The sequence below is a fragment of a genome, unplaced genomic scaffold, assembly GCF_019419815.1.
Source record: "Pyrus x bretschneideri cultivar Hongxiangsu unplaced genomic scaffold, Pyrus_bretschneideri_v1 Contig50, whole genome shotgun sequence".
Classification (NCBI taxonomy): domain Eukaryota; kingdom Viridiplantae; phylum Streptophyta; class Magnoliopsida; order Rosales; family Rosaceae; genus Pyrus; species Pyrus x bretschneideri.
Window position 1 is genome coordinate 2,181,569 of NW_025999788.1, and position 24,517 is coordinate 2,206,085.

General features: G+C 35.1%; 1 long non-coding RNA gene and 1 other non-coding gene across 2 annotated transcripts; one reads left to right on the top strand and one right to left on the bottom strand.

Moving 5' to 3' along the window:
• Nucleotides 1-267: 267 nt before the first annotated feature.
• On the bottom strand, nt 268-2,111 carry LOC125470611. The gene is made up of 2 exons (XR_007252907.1): nt 822-2,111; nt 268-639 (listed from the first exon to the last, which is right to left on the bottom strand). It is a non-coding gene; the product is annotated as an uncharacterized LOC125470611 (long non-coding RNA).
• A 21,669-nt stretch (nt 2,112-23,780) lies between these two features.
• LOC125470631 lies at nt 23,781-23,882 on the top strand. Its single transcript, XR_007252927.1, has one exon. It is a non-coding gene; the product is annotated as a small nucleolar RNA R71 (small nucleolar RNA).
• The last annotated feature ends 635 nt before the right edge of the window (nt 23,883-24,517 follow it).

Here is a 24,517-nt window from a genome sequence, read left to right on the forward strand (position 1 = left end):
AAGTTGGGCAGTGAGTAATAAAGTGCGACCAATCTCTGTAATATGACGATGTTTGTGTTCTGCAAGACCGTTCTGTTGTGGTGTATGTGGACATGAAAATTGATGATGAATTTGCGCACTTAATTGTTGAAAAGACGAATTATTAAACTCTTTACCCCCATCACTTTGAAAGTGTTTAATAGTTGTTGAGAATTGGGTTTGGACAAGGTTTAGAAAATTACTAAAATGAGTAAAGACTTCAGATTTATACTGCATGGGAAAAATCCATGAAAAACGTGTATACTCATTCATAAATAAAACATAATAACGAAACCCAGAAACAAAAGCTACAAGAGACATCCAAACATCAGAATGAATTAAATCAAATGGAGAATTAGAATAGTGTTCAGACAAATTGAACGACAATCGATGAGACTTTACCAATGCACAATTATTACAAAATTCCTTATTTGAATCTAAAAATTTGGACTCTAACAAATGCCCAGAAGCTAACACACTAAGTACTTGACAAGATGGATGCCCGAGACAACGATGCCATAAGGAAGGCGACGCAAAAACAGACACAAAAGATTCCTTTGAAGTATAATTTCTAGAAGCACGACCAAGTTTAATTGGGTAAAGTTCCTCCTCGCATAGGCCCTGAAAAAAAACAACTCCTGTTTTCAAATCACGAATAACAAATCACCAAGGAAAAAATGTTAAACAAACCAAATTGTCACGAGTAAACTTAGCAACGGACAACAAATTTTTACGGATGGCAGGAACATGTAATACATTATACAAACGAAAAACAAAAGACCCAGACATGAAAGACAGATTACCAGTGTGCACAATGGGGAGAGTTTCACCATTTCCAACTATAACTTGATTTGTGGAGCCATACCCAGTTGTACCAGTCAAGGAACGAGCATCATTAGTCATGTGATGGGCTGCACCTTTGTTTGGAAGCTAAGGCGCATCAGAAGATTGAGCAATGTGCATACCAGCAAACGCATGAGATAACTCATCGTCAGGACGAAGTGTTTGAGGACATTGTGCATCGAGATGGCCGTGTCGGCGACAAATCCAGCAAGGGCCACAAGGAATGGGTGATGGCCCAGGAAGACCAGGAGCAACAAGTCCACGATGAGGGGCCCTATTGTTGTTGTTGATGTTGTTGCGACCATAAACTTGATTTGGTGCGTTTCGACCACCAAAATTGGCACGAGAACCTCGTATCACAGCGGCTCCACCATTCTTACCATTTTACCATTGGTGGTGATCCTCATTGCCACGGTTTCTAGATGTGCCACCACCATTGGTGCGCACAGAATAAAAAGCATGTGGTGCAGGAGAAGTACCCGGAGTCATGGGCAATTGTGATTGAAAAAAAAAAAAGACGAGAGCGCAACTCATTAAACGGAGGGAAATGAGGGAAATTGGGGAGCATAGCAACAAGTACACTGTACTCTGGTCCCAAACTACGAAGCACATACGACACCAAATCTTCATTGGCAACAGGCTGCCCAATCTAAGCCAAGTGATCAGCAAGATTCTTGGCCTGGGCAAGGTACTCAGCAATCGATTTTGGCCCTTTTTGTAGTGAGATCAACTGAAAACGATAATGAGTGGCATTGGCAAGAGAGTGCTGCGAGAAATTCTGCTGAAGGTGCTCCCAAATTTCACGAGAAGTAGACAGCCCAACAGTCAATGAAAGAATGGGCTCAGTAAGAGTTGCTCGAAGCATACTGACGAGTGTTTGATCAGTTTGATACCTTACAAGGTATTCCAGATTAGGCGTTGAAGAGGCCACATGAGATGGAAGAGCGACTGATGAGTCAGACTCTGGAGAAGCCGCAGCAGAAGCATGAGCGGGGAGTAGAGGGGCGGGGCACGGATAGGAACCATCAATAAAATGCCAGTAATTCTGACCAACCAGGAACAGCTTGACTTGACACTCACATTGGAGATGGTTCGTCTCAGAAAGCTTCACCAAGACTAAGGTAGAGATGTTAGGAATGGAAGAGGATGAAGAAGCCGAAGCCGTGAGGATGGAAAAAAAAAAAAAAAAGACTCTTATATAGAATGATTGAAGGCTCGAATACCATGTGAAGTTTACGTATTCTCATTGAATTATAATGTAACCTGTTACAACGTTTTATACAAGAACCATCCTTATCAGTATAAGTCTAAGAGTCCTAAGATAACTATGATACATTTGAATTTCAAACAAACAGCCGAAAGATAGATAATAAAATAACAACTTATTATCCTTATCAACAGGAAAAACCAAGAGTCGGTCCATAGAGACATTTCAGAAACTTTGAAGTTTTTGGAGATGGAACATGTCGTGATATCTCTATGTATATCAACAGAAAACGTACATATAAGAAACTGTGGGTGGCTTAAAATCTACCCAGGATTCCAGCCGGAGAAGTTCTAGTGCTCAAATAATCCAACAATGAAATTAATTAGTAATTAATTTGGTAGTTTGGTATGCCACGGTGGCCAAAACATCATGTATATATCATGCATGCTTATATATATATATATTCTCTACTGGGAGTCCTCAAAGGAGGAATGGGCATACGCTGGTTCGATAAGCCAAGGAAAAACAACCAAATGAATCTACCGGTGTTAAGCATCTAACTGGCATCTTTTTCTAAAGGCTATAAAGACTTTAAAATGAATACCATTGTTCTTTCTTCGTTAGCAAAAGACGGGACTCCCCTGGCAAAGATAGGTGATAAAGTGCTAAGATAAGACGTCAACCACGGGGTTGTTGCGGTTCTAGCTCCCGGCCGATATGGGCTCCCAGAAATTGTTGTCGTTTCAGCCCGTTTCGGTTGAGCGAAGGAACTTCCTAGCTCCGCGCGACTAGCTGATTAGGCTTCCTCTAGAAACAAGTAAACCCGCTCTATGACTACCCAAGAATCCTGTTTTCATTCTTTTTTTGGCACATCCGGACGTTGGAACAAGGCTTAAAAGCGGCATACGCGGGGGTTACCCCATTTGCATTTGCACACCTCCTCCTGAATGAGTTGAGATATCTCCTTTCTTTCAGATGTGTCTACCAATGGTTGGGGACTGGGAGTGGTTTATACTTCATTACAATCATAACCGGGCCAAAGCCAATACACACGGACATCGACGGGCTAAGTGCTAATCTGTGTAACAACGGGTATAGTCGCCGGGTAAGAAAAACTGCCTTATTTGCCAGGGTTGTAGTTCGGACTTTTAGCCGTTGAGCCAGTTTAGCTATCTAAGGTATCCATTGATTTGCTTACTACGGTATCAACAACTGGAATGACAGCCGCTGAGGGCTCGGTTAAGAAGTAGAGTGATCAATATCAGATGTACTTGTTTTGGCTTTTAATTAATTTTTAAAATTCATGGGAAATCCAATTCTTTGTTAACCTCGGCGTGGATGGCTTCCTACTAAATATTCATTCATATTTTATAACCCTAATTTGAATAGAAAGATTAAGGCTCAGATTTGCCAATTGATAGAGAAGCTTGTCCCATCCTAAGCCCAATGTGATCTAAGTAAGACCCTTCGACAGGGCTTCAACGACAAGACAAATATAATTGACTAAGAATAGAAATGCAGGAAGGCTAATCTCTACTTCCTGGCCTTGCTACCACTACCCTACCGTTCAGCAGAAGATGGCCGGGCTGTTCCATTCTCAAACCATTTAGCTAGGGGCGTCACCTCACTCTTTCTTCTTTTTTTCGGTATGCGGTATGCCGCTCCACAAGCAAGGAGCATCCAGCCCATCTTCATCTTGAAAGCTTTAGATCCATCTTGAAAAGTTCTAACGTCAAGACCCCCCCTTCTCTTTTTGGAGAAGATATTTGTTTCCATGAAATCCTGCGGTCATCGGTTTTTTCAGACCAGAGAAAGTTGGACATCAAAAAGAGTTTCTAGTCGTCATGACTCCCTTTGGAAGAGAACAAGCTGCCAGTATTTGAACAGGAATAGAAGATAAGACATCTTTAACAAGTATCAATCTTACTCCAGGTGTGAGTAATCTTCCAACAAAGACTTCTATTTTCCTTCTCACTTTCGGTTCGAAATTTTATTTTAACTTTCCAGAATACAAAAGAGCACCCAGGTAAGTGATTGGGAATCCTTTTGCAAGAGATACCCGAAGTGTTTTGCATCACAATCTTCCTAGCCGCAGTAGTTTTCCTTGAGAGAAACAGAGCACTCTTAGACTTGTTAATGCGCTGACCTGATGAAGCTTCATACTTGTGAAGAAAGCCAAATAGGTTCGAGATAGATCTCTTTGAACCCTTGCAGAAAACAAGAGTATCGTCCGCATATAATATAACAAATGAGTGATGAAGATAGATGATCTGCCACAATTGTTAAATCCCAAAAGTTCTTTTTGGAAGAGAGAAGATAAACCCCTGCTAAGTGCTTCCTCCGAAATAATGAAGAGTCTAGGGTTCCAAACCCTGACGAAGTCCTCTTGAGCCTTATAAAGTAAAGAAACCATGATCCATTGACCAATACAGAAAACTTTTTTTTTCAAACAACTTTTTATGAGTAAAATGTAAGTGTTTGAGAAACCAAACTGACCCATGACTTAAAACAGGAAATCCCATTCCAGACGATCGTATGCTTTCATCATATCAAGTTTGAAGATGATATGCCTCCATACGTGTGCCTATCAATTTTTCTCACAAATGGTTATGTTATCAGATATTAAACGATCTTTAACAAACGCACCTTGCTCTTTAGAGATTATGATAGTAAGAAGTCGACTCAGCCTGTTGGATAGGATCTTCGTGATCACCTTGTAACTAAAGTTACAAAGACTGATTGGCCTGAAATCTGTAAAGAAAGGTGGCTGGAGATTCCTTTTTCGAAATAAAGCAATTGCTGTTGCATTGATCGATCTAGGAATGATACCGCCATAAAAAAAAAAGAAATACAGAACAGCCGCAATCAAATCATTTTTTTTGATGTCCTATACAGTCTGGTAGAAGGTGCCCGAAAATCCATCAGGTTTTGGGGAGCTATGTGGATCTGTCAAGAGAACAGCATCTTTTATGTTTTCTTCCGTCGGAGGTGAACTTAGCATCTCATTTTCCTCAATAGTAACAAGGCTTGGGATGTCTTGTAAGAAGCTATTATCAATGGAGTTGGTTTCAGAAGATAAAACTTACTCAAAAAAACTTCCAACCAGCATCTCCAATTGCATCTTAGTCTTCGACCCATCTTCTAGCTTTATTTTCCGTGTGTCTTCTATGATTATCTTTAGCAACAGTGTGAAAGAACTTAGTGTTCTTATCACCTTCCTGGAGCCACTGAACTCTTGATTTCTGTTTCCAGAAAGTTTCCTCCATGCAAAGCAATCTGTCAAAATCTTCTCGAGCAGCAGTTAAAAAATTGAAGGTAGACTGGTCGATAATATTCTTGAGTCGTCTCTCGCCCAGAGGGAGCTTACCTAAGTTTTCATATAGAAAAAACTTCTATCTGTTCTGCGCTATTCGTTCTTCCGGTTTGTAACTTTGAAACCGGGCGGCAACTGCAAAAGCTGCTTCGGTTTGGGATTAGGAAGGGAGAAGTTTCGACGGCCCTAGCCGAATCCGTACGGCCGGCTGTATCCATCGGGCACCCTTGCCTTTTTTTTGGGGGTCCTCCTAACGCCAGCTGAAGGAGATGGGCCCAGTCCCGTAGAAGGCGAGCTCCATTGGTTGTTGAGGGCCCCGCGTTTGATTGGATGGAGACAGATATATAGAAAGTCTTCAGTGAGGGTGGTTGTAAATCACTAGGTTCAAGGAGTACTAAAAAAAGTGCTAACGGCAGTGGGACGTCTACGGATAATGAGAAGCTTAAAAAATGAAGGAAGAAAGACTTGTTGGGAGAGAAATATGCTATATAAAAGGTGCTTTCAAGCCTGGCTTTGTTGAATTGAAGGGGCCCGCCTCACCTCTCCCCTTCCCCACGAACTCCCGAGTGGGCCCTAAACGATTTCTACGCTTTCCGAAAAAAATATCTAAAATCATTAAGGGGAAAATACGCCTCCACAATTGAACGAAACGTGGAGGATGTGGGTCCTTTCTCTTTTAGATCTTTGATCATATTGTTTAATTGTTCTATTTCCTTTTTGTCGATCATGAGGATATCTTTAGGCCGGTTATCGCCGCGCCTAAAGGACTCCTCAATGTGTGTGTGTGTGTGTGTGTGTGTGTGTGTGTGTGTGTGTGTGTGTGTGTGTGTGTGTGTGTGTGTGTGTGTGTGTGTGTGTGTGTGTGTGTGTGTGTGTGTGTGTCTATATATATATATATATATGATATGTAAGCTACATCACTGATGTCGAAGAGTGATGATGATGCCACAGAAATGTTTGAACAACAGAGTTACCTGATTTGCTCTACAATTACTCTATATAAACCTTTGCCCCTTAGGAATTGAAAAGGGCATAGATGCCGACCAAAAGGGCCGGTCCAGAGATTTTTGAGGCCCAGGGCGGCATTAAAAAATGTGCCTTCACTTTATATAAGAAAATTATTTGTTTTCACATTTAAGACATCAATAAAATTATACTTTGAAAAACACTTCAAACTTAATAATTTATAAACACGGAAAAACTAATTTATTTTGTATCGTGAGAAGAGGACGTGAAGAGGACGTGTACGAGTGAAGAGATAGATATAGATTTAGATCACTTACAAATTAATAGTTAAATACCTTTACCAACAATACTATATGTTCTAACAAATTATTGGATACGCATCTGCATTATTGTCGATACATTTTATATATCTAGAAGTTTCCAGAGCAATGTCTCTTCTGAAACTTCTAGAATTGGGAATCGTTTCTCATGTCCAGCATGCATCAAGCAAATCCGAAAACAATTAAAATAACTGAAAATATAACTTTAGTTCTTAAAATTTAATTTTTTCCACATAAAACTCGATATAAGTTTTTTATTCGAGTAAAACTCATTTACTAGATTCCACATCAGCAAATTCATTAATTATGTTTGACTTAACACATTTAAATTTTTTTAAATGCCTAAAATACCCCTATTTGAATATTTAATGTACACAATTAATGATATACGAATTATAAGAGAAAATTAATAATTTTATTAAAAAAACATTTATTATAAATTTATTGCCTAATATATAATTACAATAAAACATGTCTAATATATTGACATGCTGGGATTTCAGAAGAGAAACGCCAGAACGCATGGTTGTTTGAACCACAAGCTCAGCCAGCTCATGTTGAAATTTGGAAAACGTGCAGTAGCAGAAACGTCAATCAACAATATCGTGGCATAGGTCATGGGGTATATGGCTAGGTATAAGGGATTTCCAATTACCAAAAAGATTAAATAAGATAAATAGCAGTTCCTTAATAAGATATAATGATTGTAAAGTTTGTGTATCATCGTCACTTGAGTGTGGTGAGCAAAAATATAAGTTAAAACTTCGTATAACCTTCTTGATGAAAATCATGGAAGATTTCTTGGGATTGGATTCTTCGATGCTTGTTTTCTCCTAAGGAAACATAACAAACGTGTATGTTTTGTATATTAACGTCGAATGGTGACTATTGCTTTTTCTGCTGCACACACACTTTTTTCTATATGTAGTCGATCATGGTTGGGCTAGGAACAAGTTCAAATATATTAGATATAGCGTTTTATCTTTAATTGTCTCGGTACTTCTCTATGTGGGATTAAGTCTTATTATCGAGTATCTCCATCTTGAAGAACCTGTCCAAGTTAACCATCCATTGAATGTATGACACGATCCATTGCCGCTTTGCCTCCGATTATGATTTTCTTGAGTCTGCTCCACTTTTTGTTCGGAGTTGGGACGTTTAACCTGAAAGAGTTTTTCTCATTCTAATGGAAAAACTAAAATAATAATTTAGAAAGTATATTGGGTGCCCATGAATGTTACTTTGGTCAAGTGGTTTGTAATTCTAAAACAAAGGAAGCCCACCAAATAGCAAGGCCGAGTTAAATGCACAGAAAAACCCAACACAAACAGGAAGGGTTGCAAGGTCCAGGAGGATTTTTGCATGCAGCCAATTAAGAAAGAAAACTGCTAGACCCACCTCACAAACTTATTTACTCACCCCATCTTATAATCTCATCCCTCATAAAAAGTTAAAAAATTAAAACACTCTTTTCTCACCCACCATATTCCTAAAATATCCATTAATTTAATTATTTTTCAAAAATTAAACACTAGTATGTTTTTAATGATTCTTCAAAAGAGTGTCGATATTAAATCATAGTAAATTGTGAAGATCTGAACATAAACATGGCTGCCTTGCATTGAAGAAGAGCAAAAGTACAAACACCAACCTCTGAACTTAAATTGGAATTACTCTCTCCTTTCAAAATATTGTCCAAAATCATAGGAAACTCAGTGCCAGTTTTAGGTTCCACTGCATATCTTCTCCAGTTCAAGATGGGAATTGGTAGTCCTGCACATTTGTAATGCCCCAACTTCACAAGGCCTTTAATCCATGATGTCCGTATTCTCCAATGGAACAACTAGTACGTTTGAAGATCTGGTGGTAATTAACAAAGAAGAAGGTTTGTAATCAACATATAAAATAAAACCAATTGGGTAATTTTATACTTTAATCCACTCCCTTGTGAAGGGTTTAAGACTTACAAGTTGCTAAAGAAAGCTAGTGCGTTCTCTTCGTATTCTTTTTTTTTTTTTTTTTCTTTTGGCTATAAAATATTTAGGATTAGTTTTTATTAGGGCTTTAGAAGTCATTTTACAAAAGGTTAAATATGTCATTAAAATTTTCATCAAAATGTGGGTGGAAAAATAAGAGTGTGGGATGAGTATAACAACTCTCTTAAGAAATTATGTATATATACTAAAAGAGAAACACTGTTTATTCGACAGTGTTCTTCCATTTTTGCCCTTCAGTTGCTCTTCAAGTCTTGCTTTTTTGGTATATTAGACAGTAAAAGGACGGTTTTAACCCTGGGTGTCCAATAGAAGGCTCCCGACTTCTTCTTCAAAAATTGCAGAAATCAAAAAGGAAAAAACTGTGCTCTGCAACACGATTGGTGATTTCGATTCCGCTTTCGTGAGATTTGTGCGATCTTTGCTTCCTCATCTGTTCAATCTCCTCGCCGGCCCATCATGCTCCCAATTTCTGTAGCCTTTGACGGGTAATTAAGAGGGGTGTAGTCAAACTAAGATTTTAAAGGATTTTAAAAATGATAGATTTTATAGAATTTAAGAGGATTAAAGACTCCTACAAAATTCATATGGATTTTTAAAGAATTTGAATGGATTGTGGTGGAAGGATTTGAAATCCTAGGAGCTGAGGTTGGATTCTTTTTAGTCTTGGTTATATGTATTTTTGGCTCTCAAATCCCACAAAATCCACAACTTATTGAAATCCTCCAAAATCTTAATTTTTTTATTAGATTTGGATAGATTTTAAAGGATTTTAGAATCCTAAAATCCTTTAATTGACTACACCTAGATTTGAATGGATTCTAAAATCCTTTAAAATCTTTTAATTGACTATACTAGGATTTTAATGTCTTTTAAAATCTTCTCAAATCCAAGTTTGACTACACCCCCCTAAATCTCACTTCTTCTCAACTACCCAAAAGCCAAATATTTGATTTTTTTTGGTTGTGCTTTGTTACTTCTTTGTTGATATTTGGTGGTGAATTCGGTGGTTCATGCAATCATCTTTAATAATTTCTAATCAGATTACAGAAAAGAAAAACACACCTGTAAAGGAATTTTGGGAAAGGAAGAGAGAAAATATTTTGAGAGTCGTGAGGCCATTGCATTTCCCAATTCCTATATTAGTTTGAGAGTATTTATATTATTCTGATTAAACATTTAAGTGAATTATTCTTTTTGATTTGTAAATAAATAACAATTGAAACCCTTGGTTTTTTTAAGCGAAGGTGAGCAATCATTGAAACCCTTGGTTTGATTTTCGGAACTCCTTTAATTTGCATTTTCGTTTGATAAAAATTGAAATGTATGTTTGGAATGTGTTCTCCTTAATTCAATGATCTGCTGAATAGACTCATCTCAAACTGACCAAAAACCTATATAGAGAAAAGATTCATATTAGTCATCATTTATTTTAGTCGCAAGTGAATTTTAAAAAGTGTGTATTGTTTTGTGCTTCACTCTGATACTTCAGAGATATTGTCTCACTACCATTTTGACTTCCTTTCCATTACCATCTGTTTCGCTACCAAGAAAACTGTCAAAAACACCAGAGGAATAGAGAAATATAAGTCTTACCCTTTCTGTTGTGTATCTCTAGAGAATATGAAATCTTTAATTTGTTCATTCTGTCTCGACTACAGTATCCGGAACAATTGTTACAATATAATGAATATTTTCTTGGATCTGTTTGTTTTCAGTAAGAAATAGTAATTAGATATTTGTGAAGGCAATTATCATTAGAGGGTTTTTAACTGCACTTTTTTAAGCAGTACGAGAACCGTAAGAAGGATATAACTTTAGCACATATGAATCGGCCAGAATTAAGTCACTCTAATGACATCGATCTTCCCTGGAGGGTAGAATGAATAACAGATTAATAATGCAATAGTTACACCTGCCTTCTTAATAATGGTAATATAGCTTAAGTTCACAGCAGCACCCTTACTTGGAGACCTGCAACATCATCTGTTGCCAATAGGGTTATAAAACCAAAGTCCGAATGAGCTCCAGCTCCAAAAACTCCATTCGCTGGATCAGAAACTTGACCTATATAACAAATGGGCATCGTCTTAGGAGTTAAAATAGTTGTAGGATCAAATTAAAGTTACAAAACTTTTGATCGAAATATACCATCGTAGTGTGGTAAACGCAGTGTTGCTATAGCCTTGCCAAGCATTTCTGGTTTGTCGAAGAAATGGATGTCGAGATCAAGAGCAAGGGCCACAAGCCTACCAACTGACTTAGCCACCTCCCTGAAATGATTTTCATGAAAATCATCCACTCTAGAAAGAACTAATCTAGAAGAAGAAATATGGAAAAGGATTATTGAAAGTCATGAAACTAATCAATTATGGAAAAGGATTATTGCTTATTTATTTGGAAATTGATGAACATGACTCACTTTTCTCAAAGTAGTTCGCGCTGCTTCCATTGTAACAATCTAAAACTATGCGGAATATGTTGATATAGGAATTTAAATCTTTTTCAGTTTTTAGTGTGTTTATATATTTCAGCTTTAATTTCTATGTGGAATTTGATATATTAAAGCAAAGTAAAACGAGTAAAACCAGTAGTCCTGATCCTGCTTTAGTCTTTGGTCTTTTATTTCATTTCTGAATTCTTCCTTCCCACAGCGTTTCAGTCTCTCGACCGTTGAATGTGAACCACACAAATGAATTTATACGCTGTTTGCCACATCCATATCTTTTAGCATCTAAACGAAAAACACTTGGTTTGTGTGTTCCTGATATTCATATATTACAGTTTTGTATGTGGTGTAAGGTAATATGCATGCTTTGAGCTGCTCAAGTGGAACACACAGCTCAATGGCTAAGCTAATAGCTTCCATAATTTCGATTTGATTTGGTAAATATTTATAAAAAAATGCTACTTTTATTACATATATCGATTGCTAAGATTTTGGAAGGGTGTATGGGTTTGGGTAATTTTCATATTATTTTGTGAGTTTGCCCACTTGAGGTAGAGCTTTTGTAGACAAATATTGGTTATCTGGGCAAAGTTCTTGCCTTTCCAAAATGTTGAAGAGGTCATTGAAACTAAATTAATTGATTAAGTTATAAAAAATTTATAATATTAAAACATTATTTGAGATTTCTGACATTTGAATTGAATTGGTATTAATTTTTTCTTTTTTTCCTATATTTTGGATCGACGAGATGAACCGTAGGTTGGCATATTGCTGTGCTCTTGAATGATGTTTTGTTTGGCATATTACTGTGATCGAACCTGGTTGCTTTTCATCTAAATATTATTATATTTTCAAGTCACATCTTATGCGAGTAGTTTTTGTACACAGTATGGGTTAGTAAACGTACTAAGAGGAAGAAGACTACGTAAACATACCGACAGGAAGAAGTCTATGGTTTCGATAAAACATGTTCTTTTGTAGTCTTCTGTTAAAGATTATCTGTATTTATAGTGTTATGGAAAGATTATTTGTTTGCTATGTTTTTGCATAAATTTTCATACATTTCTACTTCTATTCTAATTCCATGTATATTTGCTTGCAGTTCTACAGCGGAATGAATATAGATCCTATCCGAAGTTTATTACCTTTTCAATTTAATAAGAAGATTAGAGTCCGTGTGTGTAGAATTTGGAGACCTAAAGTGATAGAAAAAGATAATACGTTTGGCAGTCTTCAATGTATATTGGTTGATGAAATGGTAAGAATTTTATTATTTTTAAGTTTTTAATTTTGGTAATACCGTATTCCACGAATTTGTCAATAATGTTAAACCATATTTTGTAGAAAAGGTATAGATATTTTAGTTATTTGCAAACTTATAGATGATCTTTCCTAAGAACTAGAAGAAATTAGATGTCTACATTGAATGGTTCTTAGTTAAGGAAAAGTAATAAAAATGATTTCAAAAGTTTACATTTTAACAAAAAATCAGACCATAAGTTTATTTAATGGTTAGTACAAAACTCAACATTTAATGAGTCAAATCAACATGGCCCAACATAAATGACCTTGCTGTTTTTCCAAATTTACCCTTGATGACTTTTTATTTTATGTTTGTAGTTTTCCGTTAGTGTTTTCAGTTCAGACAATGCATGCCATTCCGTTTGAACATCCCATAGCTCGATCCCGTTTGAACATCCCATAGCTTGATCATTCAAGCTTCAATCCTCAGCAATTCGTTTGATCGACGACTTTTGTAGAAAACCGAACGGTGGATTTTGTGTTTCGATTTCAAATTTTTGAGCTTTTTCTTCTACATGGACATGATTCAGTTGTCGGTTTCTGGATTTTTGGAATCATCGGTTTGCATGTGATTCAATTGTTGAGTTTTGGAATTTTGAGATCTTCATCGCTATTTTATCATCAATAAGGCATTGTAGGTAAGTTTTGATTCACTCTTTGTATTCTATTTTCGATTTGTTTTGGATTTTCGTTTGTTATTGTATGTATTTTTGTATTTATGATCGCTGATTCTTGTACATTTATCGTTTATAAATATGTTCGTCAATTATTTTGTGTTTGGATATATGTTTTCTGAAACTGTTAGTACATATGTTTCATAAATAGTGTTCAATTTCGATAAATAGTGTTGTAGTCTTCATAAATAGTGTTTTGTTATTGGTTCAAATTAATAAATAATGTTTGTTATTCGTTGAGTTTTAGAAGTAGTGTTTTGTTATTGTTTTCTGTTCTAGAAATAGTGTTTGTTATTGGTTCAGTTTCATAAACAGTGTTAGTTTTTGGTTCATTATATATGTATATTGTTTTATAGATTGTTATTGGCTATTTTGGACAGTTTAAGAAACTTTGTTGTTGGTAATTTGTTATATATTTGCAATGATTTGTAACTATTTGTTTTTGTGTTTATTAGATATGGAGAATCGTAAACTGGCTCAATTTACTTATAGTGGTGTATCTGTCATTAGCTCTATTACTGCAGAGTCTACGTTCAACCAGATAAACTCTCAAGGTCGAATTTGCCCATCTATTTTTGTATCCCTACTTCAATGATAGTGTATAAAAACAAAAGCTTGAAAAACCGATTTACATCAGTGTCAATGATCATATAGTTTTTATAGGTGGCTTGTATTTTTTATCAGCCTCAAGATAAAGGTTGAAACACTGATTTATACACTACCGTCCATCAGGTATTCCTTGTGTCTCCTGAGACAACAAAAATGTACAAAATAATTTGTATCAATGAATGCTAATAAAAAATGCTATACAAAAACACTATTTGAAGAGGATAATACTATTTGATAGCATTTTTAAGAAGAAGAAATTTTTTTATAAATGAATGCTATTGAAGAAGGTTTGTCGTGTAGCATAGGCCACAATGTTTATGAAACTAGACGAAAAATTAGGCATTATTTTTGAAACTAGACCAATAAGTAAACACACCATTTATGAAAACAAACAAAAACGAGAGTTAGGCATTATTTTTGGAATTGGACCAAGAAGTAGGCCACACTGTTTATAGGACTGCACCTATAAGTAGGCATTATTTATGGAATTGGACTAAGAACTAAACAATATTTATGAAACTGGACTAATAACTAGACACTATTTATAAAACTAAACCAAGAAATAGGCATTATTTATGAAGATGCACAAAAAATTAGGTGCAATTTATGAAACCAAAACAAGAGTTGGACATTGTTCATGGAACTGGACTAAGAACTAGGCCACATTATTTATGAAACAGAACGATAATACAACAGAGAGTTTATGGGACTACAAAAATTTAATGAAGACCTGAAGAAAAGAGACGACAAAGTGAACGATGTAGTTTTTATACAGAGAACTAGTAATTATTTGTAGAAACATGTTATTTAAAGAAATATTTGCCCACTGTATCAATCGCAAACATACAAAAAGAAATAGAAAAGGGTTAAAGTCTTCCCCAATTATTACAACAAGAAGTAGCAGTTAACATAACCAATTAATATTACAGATAGATACTGATATCACCCAGTCGCATTTTCAGCAGAGATCATTCTCCTCGTCATCGCCATGCTGTATTTTCGCTATCTCAGCCTGTGCTCTCTCCATAATTTGCCCCTTCTGCAGTACTAAGTCCTTGTGGAAATCCATCATCATCTTCTCAACAAAAAAATTAATCGATTTTGTAGTGTTTTTCGAAGTAAAGTTCATAGATTTATGGAATCACAAACATTCAAATATATACCTCTTCGTTGACGGTGTGCTCAGATGAAAATTCTGGCTTTTGTTCGACTTTTTTTGGCAATTGGTCAGCCATTGATGACTTTTAGAGGTATTCAACTTGATTTTGTTCTTCAGATTACTAAATGTTGCTAGATTTCGAGCTTCAAATTTCAAATTTTAGGGTTTTTGTTTGGTTTACAGTGGAAGAATAACCATTTTCAAATTTTAGGTATTTTAAGGGTCGAGTTTGGTGGGAATTGATTGTGCGAATTTAGAGGATTGTAAATATACAAAAGTTTTAGCTGGCTGTGTAACTTTCCGTTAGGGATATTTTTGTAAATTGACTTTTTAATGTTTTGGGCTTAGAGAATTCAACACATGTTCAAATTTTAGGGTTTACCTTTATTGTTAATATTTAAGCCCTTTTGGTAAAAGAAAATTTTTGGGTGATTTTTTGTTAAAATAAAGTTGGGCCAAATCCTTCTCATTAAAGTTCCCTATTAATTAAAACATAAGTTATAAAACAATTTTGAAATAATATGTTGAATAGGTTTAAAATTATGATCATTACGAAAATTTCTCGAATGAGGATGAGAGGAAGACAGATTGTTCTCCACTCCTCTTATCTCCCAAATAAGAAATATCATAACTCTGTTTTAAAACATCTTCCTGGTTATCACTGCCAACGCTTGAATTAGATAGGAAGAAAGGCCTACTATATTTCTCTTTCAGATCTTATATCACCAAAATAAGCAACGTAATCAGGCTTGTTTCCAGTTTGCATCTCACTCCAATACTCCACATTAGTGTTGCTTGACTGTCTCTTCACACTCACTTCACTTGTAGAATTGGATTGGGAAAGTCTACTTGATTTCTCTTCTGATTTCGCATTACCCAAATAAGAAGTTTTATCAGGTTTCATTCCAATTTGCACCTCACTTACATTTAAACTGGATTATATTTTCTGACTTCCAGAAATCATTAAATACACTGGTATGCTGCTCATAAAGACTGTATCATAAAGACTTTTACTGTCCTGGCATCATGTACTGTACATATATATCTTCTTAATCTTCTTTTTTTAATCGTGTAGAAAGATGCAATTCAAGCCACTATGAAAGAAATGGATTCTGAGTACGTTGCTTCAAAAATAAAATCTAATCATGTTTATAAGATCACACACTTTTCTACCAGTTGTTGTAAACTGACCTACAAGATTGTCCCCCACGAAGCACAAGTGTGCTGCGATACAAAAACAAAATTTGAAGGGTTACCAAGTGTTCATCCACAGATTCCTTCACATCAATTTTACTTACTTGATTATTCTCAACTATCTTCTCGCATCGATCGATATGATATTCTCACAAGTAATTGTATATATATTTTTAAAAAATTGATATAACCGTAGTATCATTTTGCCAATATCTTTTTAATCATTTTGATTAATCTGACTACAATCTTTGGATAATTTTTAAGATGTTCTGGGACGCATCACTACAGTAAAACCTTTGGAGGACAAAATGATCAGTAATGAGAGAATCGAGAAAATATGCGAACTTAAATTGCAAAATATCAAGTAAATAATATATCAAAACATATGAAATTTTTAAAATTGTTGCACATCTTATTCAAAAGATTAATTTTTTCTTGATATCCATTCACTTAGGAAAGAAAATGTTAACCTTACGTTGTGGGGTGACACTGCAAAAACCTTTGATTTCAAAGCTTTGGAACACTTAACACCACTAGTTTTGGGTGTTTTCACAAGTCTTAAGGTTAAACTATTCAGAGGTGTATAATTTTTCTATGCTATTTTCAATTGTTCACATTTGTTGTATAAAATTAGAATCTAATTCCTTTTTTATAAACAACTAGAAAACATTGTGCTGAACAACAGTATTTCCACAATGATTTTCATCAATCCAGACATTCCAGAGGTAGCCCCTTATAAAACAAGGTCAGTTCCTAAGTCTCAAATAATTTAATTTTTTTTTTTCATCTTGAAATTGAGTTAAATGGACATATCTGTTACATCTGTTTACTAATGATATACATATAAATATGAAATTGTTATTTCAAGTAAGCACATCTGAAAATGCAACATTTATATATTTGTTCTTAGTTTGCGTGTTTTCAAACTTGAAAAAGCTATGATCTAACTTTTTTGAGTGTAAGTCTTGCCAAATACTTCACCACAACTTATCTGCAAAATAAACCGGTTACAAAAACTTAGAAAAATCCATTAATCATAAATTGTAATACATATAACAATTACCTAAAATTGTACGTTACAAACTAGTAGACTTTTTATTTCTTCAATATTGTAAACTTATGGAAGCTATGAAGAAACTTGGCAAGGTCTGTTAGCTTGACTAGAATTGTTTAAAAAAAGTATGTATACTACACATTGTTGTTGTTGCTATAGAGTAGGTGACGTAGAATTTCTTTCCCCTTAAGGTTAAAATATATTAACTTATTAAAATTCATGCAATTTTTTTTTTCTTATTAGCAAAAAAATACTCTCATCAAAACGTGTTCATTTTAGTTTGCCATAATAGCATTTGCATATACATTTGGACAATCTTTCTACAATCCACACTTTAGAAACACAAGCCATGTTTGTATATGCATTGGACAGTGATGCAATAAGTTTATCGATGTATCAAAAAATATTCTTTCGAATTTATGATGACACTATGTTTTACATTTTTTTTTTCTTCGATTGATCAATGCCTCATGAACAAGTTATTACTATCCCTTTATCATTTAGATTCTTATTCTATTTTATTTGAATAAAAAAAATTATGCAGCTTTGTTGGTCCGACTCATTCTGTGAAAATATTGTCAACGCCAGCAAAGCAACTAATGGGATCAGAACAATTGGAAACCGCTGAAAAACTATCTATTCAAGATCTGAATATTTTGGATGCAGGTTTGTACAAGGTAAACAAACTTCTCGCAATGTTTGAGAATGTAAAAGTAAAGCATTTCTTGCATGAATTTAAATAAAAATCTAAACCTAAAGAGAGATTAGTAGTACATTTAGGAAATGTTTAAAATACCAATTAAATGATACTAATTTGAGTTATGATAAATAATAAAATCTAGCAATGAAGTTTCACATACATGTGTCTCTGTATTACATTCTTTTTCTTGCTACTTTTTTTATTGGAATTATGCGTTGGTTGTTGCCCGAATAGACATTTTAATTGGTTAAGCTTTGACGACTGGAAATAATATTTTCCGAGCGAGAAAACAGAGGTTAATAAATAAAACTGTTGATCGATGGTTTCATCCCTATCACACTAGGTTACACGTGATTCAAGTCTCGTAATAATTTTAATGCTGGTATCTTCTATGGGCATTCCGTTTGCATCATCTGCAATATTTTTTTGTATATGCGGATATAGCAATGTCATCTGCTTGTGTTTCTCACAATGATTTTTCATGTGAATCTTAGTTCTCTCTCTCTCTCCCTCTTTCACAGAAACACACATATACAGACACAGAGGGAGAGGGATTTTGTTTTTGGGGGGGGGGGGGGGGGGGGGGTGCGGCCGGGGGTGGTGGGTGTGGATGGAGTTAGGAACTGGAAAACATTTGTGGTCTGAAACAATGAGGACTATGGTTAACGTAGTGATCACGGCAGGTAGGACTTGGAAAGCATATTGTTAAGAATTATTCTTTTTTTGTGGTTGAACCGTAAATTATCTTATCGGGAGTATATGCATAAAAAGACAAACTAATAAGAAATTCTATAATCTTGATGACTTCATTCTGTCTCAAGATTACTCCATTTCGTCAATATGACAAATTAGTTGAGTAAATATCATTCTTAGCTTTAAACCTTGAACAGAAAAAACATATAAGTGAAAGCACAAAAAAAAAAAAAAAAAAAAAAGATTTGGTTTCTCTTTTGTCCAACATGAACAGTATGTTTTACATATACATATATCTCAAAATTGGAGTGATGCTTTCGATATACTGTCTATACACATACTACAAGCAGTGTCTTATGCACGTATATGTATATTTCAAGATTGAAGTGATGCTTTTGATATGTTATCCATCTTCCATCATTGCATGATCCATATAATAATCATTGTCTGTGCACATATTTTAGAACACTTCAGTCCTATGTAGAGTAGCCATTACCCATTTTGATTTGCATGCTAGATGGTGGTACAAAGCATGTCCATGGTGCTACAAACAACTCAGAAAAGGATGAAAACAATGACGTGCAAATTTGTCTAAAGCACGGTGTCCAAACTCCCCTCCCCTGGTAAGGCAAATGTTTATAACTACTTTCATAATACTTAATTACCCTCCCCTGTTTATAACTTATTTCATAAGCATCATACTTTATTGTCCGTCATATACTTAGGTTCAAAGTAACTTTAATCCTTGAAGACGCTAGTGATGAGACTAGTGCCATCATCATTGGCAAACAAGCTGAACATTTGTTTGGAACTTCATGCTTTGACTTAGTTATTGAAAAAGGGTTTACTGATCAACAAGAATTACTGGATGCAATTCTCCAAGGTCGAGGGCAAATCAAAATTTTTCAACTTCAATTCAGAAATTTGAAAAATGATTTCAACAAAAATGATTTCTTGATCCAAGCGATTTTGACGACAAAGTATAAGTTGTTCGATCAAGCTCCAAAGCTTCTTATGAATCAATGACTGAATTTGAGGAGGAAGACATGGCTGCTCAGAATTTTTCATCGACCCCACTACTTTTTGAAAAAAAAGTTAAAACATCTCTCTTCCACCATTTCACCCACTATTGTCACATCGCCTACAAAAAGTTCAGTTTGGAAGGGTCTTTTCAGCTCTGAGACTAGAAAAAAAACATAAAAGGTAAGAATTTTCATTGTTAGTATCTCATTTTTATCTATATTTTCAAATAACCTCACAGTTACTAATGTGTTAATCTCTCTTCTGTTTATATGAATTTAAGGGAAACTGAAATTACCGAAGAAATAGATGAACAAAACACATCAGACACTGAAGATTTTTCCATCAAATCTCTCAAGAACAAAGCGTCTCCAATCAAATTTGAAATGGTCTTTACTGCTTCCAAAACCGAGTATGTTACATCTGTTTGTTATTAACCCATGTATTCTCATAACTCCAATTTTATCATATTTCTTATAAAAAAAATTAATTCCAATCTACAGTAAGAAGAAGTGCAAAGATGACTGAAGTTCTCTGTGACAATATATAACAAATGGGAAATTTTTTTGATGAGCCCAAGAACAGAGAAGTAACATGAAAAAAAATGTGGGCAATTTTTGAAACTTTATATATTTGGGACTTGAAAGTCCGTCCTTTTAGTCGTTCAAATCTACTTTTTTTTGTTGTACATTGAACTTTTAACATAGAATTAGTATAATACTGGTGCAAACGATTAAACAATGTGGGAGACTTTTGGAAATGTATATAAATGTAACTTAGAAATCTTCCCTTTGGATTGCAAATATGTTTTTGATGTAAAGTAAATAGAATGTAATGTTAACTTAAAAAACTATTTTACCCTGTTTGTTTAGCTGTTCTATTAATTTATAAAATGTTTTACAATGAATGTGTTCCTTTGTGTATAGTAATATATGTGTTTGTCAATGTAGATAAGCAGTTTCTAACTTTTGAATATCAATTATTATTAGGTGCCTTTATTCAACTTTGTCTCTTTTTTAAGACATGATTCGTCTTTGCTGTAAAATGTAAAATTATTCTGACCAGCAATTTTACATTCCAATGACGCAGTCGACCACCCTCCTCTCTCACAAGTCTTTTCCCTTACATTATAGAATTGAAAGAGTTAAGCTCTCCTTTTACGCAACAAACAATCCCTCTCTCTTTGTAAACCAATCCAACCAAACCTTTCTTATTTATCTTAAACATATAAAACCAACACATTCTGTGATAGTAAAGATAAAAATGCATTTTTTTTAATGAAATTATATGGATTAGTCAAGTTATATATAAGACTTTGTTGTCGGACTATATTATAGATGAATAATAAATATTATTTGGATTCAGTTGCTTTAATTTATTTTTGAATAATTTAGAATTAAGTGTGCTAAATTTTGGTTACGGTTTCAAACCCGCAGCAGAGTGCGGACTTGTTTGCTAGTATATTTTATGATTATGGTTAATACATATCTTAAAATTCTAGGACCTGTTTCACTCAGCTTGAGCTATGTTCAGGAGTTTGTTTTGTGTTTCCAGTTTCCACTAAGGCCATATTTGAATATGTAGGACTAGACTAGTTAGACAGTTAAATGACTAATTAAATTTAATTATGTGTAACTCAGGGAGAATGGGGATGTCATCTTCTTACTCGGAGGATTAGATAACTTTTAGAAATCAACCTCTTATGAATAGTTCATCCTAATCTTCCCCAGTAAGAAGACTGTATCCATATATTTTTTCCTTAATTGCACGTGAAATCTAGTCTAATCCTGTGTGTCAAGCGTGATCTGAAAATTTAAGTGATTACACTTTAACTGTTTTTATTTTTTATTTTTTATTTTTGGTGTTGGGTTGGGGGTCAGAAGTGATTTTATTTTACAAAGGTGGGGGAAGGTTCCGATCATTTTAAGTAGATTGTGAGAGCCAACTGTTAAAGAAGTCAACCCCATCTCATTAAAGGACCTACACAAATCTAGAATAAAGAATTCTAGAACATTCACTAAGGTTGGTTAGCTAGATTATCCAAGTTAAAGTAGTACTTTGTAGAAATGACTAGAATGTTGTTTCTTAAGTTGGTGGAAGAGTCTAGAAGAATGGTTAGGTTTCCACCAACATGCAAGATTAGTGTAGATAATTCTAGCTTAGGAAGTTAGTGGAATTATCTAGATATCTCTAGCATGGTGTGTCCATGCTTCTCCAAGATTCCACCCATACCTATAAAAGGAGAAGGCATCCACATCATTTGTATCAACAAATCAACAAGCAACCAATCAATTAAGAAGAGCTAAGTAAGAGAGTGGGAAGCCTTGTAAGTAGTCTTGTAAAAGTGTGAGTGCTCTAGAGTTTGTCTCTAGAAAGTGAATGAGTGTTATTGTTCTTAAGAGTGTCCTTTGAGAGTGTTGTAATATTTGTTTGTGTAGTACAAGTAATTTGTTTACTTGTATTGTCTCTCCAACACTTGTGTTAGAGTTGTGTACTCTAAATTTTTCCCAACACCAACTTTGTACATTCTAAAGTGGGAAAAAGAGTGCCCTGTGAAGACTCTTCATGAGGAAGTCCCCCCTTCTGGGAAATAATCCGGTATTAGTTTCCTAGTTACGTTTAGTCCAATGTGGTAAAACTACAAGCATATCTCATTCAAAAGGAATGATAGGGAAACAGGAAAGAACAGCTGAGTTAGCCTGGATTAGGCAATTATTTTGTGATTTGCATGTGCCAATTACACAGCCTCCCTTGATTTACTGTGACAATATATCTGCCATAACTTTGTCTACAAATCCAGTATTTCACTGTAAGGCTAAACACATAGAGATTCACTACCACTTTGTTCGTGAAAGGGTAACCAGAAGAGATCTTCAAGTTCAGCATGTATCTTCTACAGATATTCTTACCAAGGGCCTCTCTGCTCCACTGTGTAACTAGCACTGTGGCAATCTCATGCTTAGCTCCTCGCATGATCTTGAGGGGGAATATAAGAGTGGTGAAATCAAAGACTCTAAGAATGACACTTGTCATCAGATAAAGGAGAGCTGATTGTTAGGATTGTTAAGTTGTCTGTTATAACAGTTGGTTTGTTAGGATGAATTGTCAAGATTCTGTTAGAAAGCATTCGATATTAGTTGTGTATAAAACAGCAAAACCTCTAGTAGTTGTAACTGTGTGATATCAATAAGAAAATTATACATGCAAGATTGAGAGAGAGGAAATTACATGACCTAGACCTTAAAATATTTCAGTACAGCTAGGTTGCTCTCCCTCTCCCAGAAAACTTTGCCTCGTTCATCATTGTTTTCGTTGATCATTGTAATTATAGTCACATTAATTGTGTGAGATAAATCCTTGTGCTACCATGACTACAGAAAAACAAAACAGTTCCGGCAGTAATTGTGTTTGGATATTCGATTGTAGACCCGGGCAATAACAACGACATTGAAACTCTGATTAAATGCAATTTCCCCCTTAGGGCTTCTCCAACTCTGAGCTAAAACTCCAATTTTCACTTCTATTCCCCCTCAAAACTCAACCCAACCCAAGGCTAAAATGTGGCCTAAAACCTAAAACTCAGTATGTTTTGAATGTTTTGGTTGATTTTCTGAATTTCTTGTTTTGTTGCATCAAAACTTGACTTAGTGTGATATGCCAATTTTTCAATTGCGACTTCCCAAGAAGGTTTAGTTTGAGCAGCAGGTTGCTGTATTTGTTGTTGAAATTGTGATTTAACCTGCTTATCTGTATCCCACTTGAAATTTGGGTCATCTCTCCACGCCGGGTTATAAAAATTTGAATAGGGATCATTCTTAGGCCTTTGATAATTATTGAATGCATTAATCTGTTCTGTAGCATGCTTCGGATATGCGTCCCTATGCAGGCAGCCCATAAAATCATGTGTTGTGATGCCACAAATGGTACATGCGACTGCAGTAGGCTGCTGGACAGCAACCTGCTACACAGGTGTTGTCATTCTTTGTAAAAGCATGTCAAATTTTGCATCAAAATTTTCTAACTTTTTCTCTATCTTTTCCATTTATGCAGATACATGAGGTAAGCCACTGGACATCTAAAAAACGCCCTTGGTTTGAGGTAGATCAACCGCCCATTGTTGAGATTCTGTTGCCATTTTCTCAAACAATTGATACACTTGTAGTGCATTTTTGTTTGAATACGTTCCTCCACAAGAAGCATTAACAAGAATCTTAGTAGTCAAATTCAGCCCTCTGTAAAATAAATTCATTTGAGTGTCACCATTAATGCCTGAATGTGGACATTTCCTGAGCAAATCCTTGTAACGTTCCCATGCTTCATGAATTGCTTCATTAGGTTTCTAAGCAAATGTCAAAATTTGAGTGCTCATATCAAGTGTTTTAGAAGTTAGGTAGTATTTGCTTAAAAATGCAGCACTACATTGGTTCCACGAAGTAATGCTTTCAGATGGAAGTGTGAGTAACAATCTCCTTGCACCATCCTTCAAAGTGTATGGAAAAAGTCTGAGTTTGATAGATTCTGCTGAAAATCCTCTCACCAAAATATTTTTGCATCCCATTAGAAATTCAATTAGATGCATGTTAGGATCATCTGTTGATAAACCATGAAATGAAGGTAGAATCTCCAACATATGATGTCGTATCTCAAACGTAGACCCATCTTCAACTTCAGGATAGGTAATGCAACTTGGCACTTCAGTGGCATGGGCTGCCAGGGATTCCCTCAGTGGTTGTCCCGTTGTTGGTAGAACAAAGGCCATAACTTCTTTGCTATCCAAAACCCCTGTAAACAGATTATGCAAAATTGTTCCCTGCAGTGAAGGTTCCCACTGCAGATTCTGCTCGTTTCATCTTTGTCTAGCTGTTCGTTCAGGTTCTGGATCAAAATCTGCAATTTGTTGTTTTTATGATCTGGTGCAGACCATGCACAACCTGCAGAGAATAAAAAAAAAAATGAAAATTATTTTTTTTAATTATATACAGGAATAATTAATTGAGAATAT